This window comes from Aptenodytes forsteri, unplaced genomic scaffold (assembly GCF_000699145.1).
Source record: "Aptenodytes forsteri isolate BGI_AS27 unplaced genomic scaffold, ASM69914v1 Scaffold173, whole genome shotgun sequence".
Lineage (NCBI taxonomy): Eukaryota > Metazoa > Chordata > Aves > Sphenisciformes > Spheniscidae > Aptenodytes > Aptenodytes forsteri.
The window spans coordinates 3,098,193-3,101,978 of record NW_008794449.1 but is presented as its reverse complement, the minus strand read 5'-3'; positions in this window follow the sequence as shown (position 1 = coordinate 3,101,978).

Genomic DNA, 3,786 nt, shown 5'->3' with positions numbered 1-3,786 from the left:
AAGACTTGTTCTCCAGACCCCTCACCAGCCTCGTTGCCCTTCTCTGGACACGCTCCAGCACCTCGACGTCCTTCTTGTAGTGAGGGGCCCAAAACTGAACACAGTATTCGAGGTGCGGCCTCCCCAGTGCCGAGTACAGGGGCACGATCACTTCCCTGATCGTGATCAACGACAAGCGGCAAGGAGTGCCGGGCAGTGGGCACCTCCTGATGTATTTGTAAATTCACAGGTTTTAATTGTCTGGAGGAGCTTCAAGACTCTTGGTAGTGGGGGAAATATTGATGATTTTAACATGCTCCCATATTACTACAAGCCTATAGGGGAAACTGAGGGACAGTCAGGGTGAAGCGGTAATAAGAGCAGAGCCTAAGTCAAGGAAATGTGTGCTTTGGGTATTGTGCATTGTCCCCAGAACAGTGGAGAGATGGTTTTGATGCTCAGCTTAGACTAATTCCTTCATAGGACAGGGCAATGCAGAAATGTCTTTTACCTCCTGCAGTCATATAACCTGGTGGACATTTCAGAATTGTGTCCTGCCACATTTTTGGAGAATCTGCTGACGAACTTGCTTCCCCCGACTATTGCTGCTGCTGCTGCACTAGAGTGAGACACAGGGCTATGTCTAGGCTCCTTTGGCAGGTGGCTTCAGAAGACCATGATTGCAGAATGGCATATGAGTAAAAATCATCCTTGGTGACCCAAGCAGAACATCTTTGCTCTCTTCACTTGCATGGACCATGAACAAAGAGAAGCTCTCTTCCTCTGAGTGCATAATCTGAGGTATGGCATTGCAGGATATGCTTTGATTACACGCTTTGGTCCCCCCCAGCCAGGCAGAAACCAGCTGCGCCGATACACTGCTTGAAAGCAAGGCTGTGGAAATCCTTACTAAGAACAGTGGAAATGCAAGAAGTTTGTGATGGCTCAGGGACAAACTCAGGGACGTTATGGGCTGGATTAGTAGACAACTGGATGGGTAAATGGCTAGTTGAATGGCTGGACTTGGAGGGCAATGGTTAACTGGTTGCACTCTGCCTGGAGGCTGGTGAACAGCAGAGTACCAGGGATCCATCCTGTTTAACATCTTTAGCGATGCACTGGAGGAGATAGAGTCCACCAAGCCACGAGGAGACAAGAGCTGTGCCTACACCACAGAGTGAGCCCTGGTGCAGAAAGTCCTCAGCTGGCTGTGTCTGAGCTGGCATGTCTTCCAGCAGGTTCAGAGAAACTTAGGTTGGAAGGGATCTCTGGAGGCTTCTAGCCCAATCCCTGTTCAAAGCAGGGACAACCCTGAACTTAGATCAGGTTGCTCAGGACTTTGTCCAGTCAAGTGTTGAAAAATTCCAATGATGAACGTTCAATAACCTTTGGGCACCTGCCCCATGCTCAGTCACTCTGTGAATGTCCACAACTGGACATTTCCTTGTTGCATTTGTGACCGTTGCCTCTTGTTCTTTCACTGTGCATCCATGAAAAGAGACTGGCTTTGTTTTCCCTGCAACCTCCCCTTGGGTAGGGAGAGGCAGCAATGAGATCTGTCATTTACCTTCTCTTCTTATGGCAGAAGAAATGCAGCTCTCCAGCTCTCCTGGTATGTCGTGTGCTCCAGCCCTCTGCATTTTTGGTAGCGCTCCATTAGACTTGCTCCATTTATTTGATATCTCTACTGTACTGGGGGGTTCAAAGCTGGTCACAGTGCTCCAGATGTTGTCTCAGAGTGCTCAGTAGAGGGAATAACCACTTTTCTTGACCAGCTGGCAATGCTCTTGCTAATACAGCCCAGGATGTTTTTAGCCTTCAACAGCTGAAGGGCACACAACTAATGTAAGTTCGACTTGCTGTCCATCAGAAGACAGATCTTTTTTCTGCAGATCCCCCAGCCAGCCAGTTCCCAGCATGTCATGGTACAAAGGGTTGTCCCAGATTCAGGATTTTGCATTTGTCTTTGTTGAACTTCATGAGGTTCCTGTAGGCCCATTCCTCCAGCCTGTCAAGGTCCCTCTAAATGGCAGCCTTGTCCTTCAGTTTGCTCCACCAATTTGGTGTCACCTGCAGACTTGTTAGGTTGCTTTCCGTCCTCTTGTCCAGGCCACTGATGAACCCAGTATTGACCCCTGAGGAACACTGTATGTCACTAACCACCAATTAGTCTTAATCATTGAGCCCAAAGGCTCAGTCAGTTTTTCAGCCGCTTTCAAGTAGTTCACCCAAGCCTTCCATATCTCCTGTTTCTCTATGGAGAGGCTGTAGTAAAGACCTTACTAAAGCAAGGAAAACAACATGCCTTGCTCTCCCCTTGTCCACAGAACCAGTCAAACCATCACAGAAAGCAACCGGGTTAGTCAGGCATGGTTTGCCCTTGGTAAATCTGTGCTAACTGTTCCCAACCTCCTTGTCCTATGCCTGTGGAAATGGCTTCCTACTGTAGTCAGCCTGGAGCTGCTCGAGGTCTGGAAGTTATCATTGCCAGTGCATGGCCACAAGAAGACATGAGGTTGTGGAAGAAAGAGCCAATGCAGCTGTAAGGGAGCTACTCCGTTCAGGACTTCTCTGTGGTGTAGGTGTGACTCGAGAGACACCTGTGGCAGAGCTGGGGACTGAACCCACTGCTCCAAGCCGTGAGTCAACAGGAACCATTGGACAGTGACTTTCACTGATCGTGACTTTCACCGAAGTCAACAAGCCTCCAGGGAGATAAGACTCCGCCTGAGACGAACAGCTTGCAAGAGAAAGGCTTTGATGAGAAATAGAGAATGAGCCAAGCTAACAAAGATTTAATTGCTACTAGCACACAAAAAAAACCCCAACCAAACAAACTAAAAAAGTCTGTTGATTCCTGTAGCTGAGGTTTGTGTACTGCCACAAGCATGAGATAAGAATCATTGTTGCATACAGAAATGGACGTTGTGTGGGTTTCTATCTATGCAATAGTCATAAGTTTAAAAAATTTATTGATTTTATAATTAAGGAACTCTGCAATACATAAAGTTAAAAGCCATGCAAACATATACACAGAGACCACATAAGATAAACAAACATTTAGATTTAACACAGCATAAGTGCAATAATCACCCGTAAATGTAGTAATCACCAACTGTTTAATATAGATCAGTAGCAAACAAAAGAATAGATGGAATGGAAATTATTATTTGTACTAGAGGAGCCGTAGAGGCCACAACCAAGATCACATCTTTGTTATGCCAGGCAGCACCCACATACATAATGAGAGGCAGCCCCTGATGCAAACAGCTCCCAAACTAAGACCAGACTCAAGAAGAGCAGTAGTGGAAGTAGAGATATGCTCCCACCTCAAGGTCACCAGCCTGCCAGGGCAAAGCTGAGCTCTCCTGATGCCCAGATCCATCTCCACCACACGGCATATGAATGAGATTAAACTGGCAGATGGTTTAATTTCAGGTACATAATAAAATTGCCAGGAAAAATAATGCAATTTCTTCCTGGGCTGTTTTGGCAATGGTGGAAGTGCTTTTTCAGCCTGTGACTGTGGGAGACCTGAGTTCACGGACCGCCCAGCTGCAGGGACACCAGTGTGTGGGGAGAGCCTCTCCATCGCTCCTTCGATGCTTTTCTGCTCTTTAGGAATCAGAAAACGTTCACTGAGCAGGAACTGTGAACAAGATGTCCCAGCAAGAAGCTCACAGGGTCGTTTTTCTTTTGCTACATCAGTGATAGAGTAGGATTCATCTCATTTAACCAGAGAGGTTTATATTTAAGATACTCGCCTCAGAGCCTCCTTGGATGCTCAGCAGAAAAAAAAAACCAGCC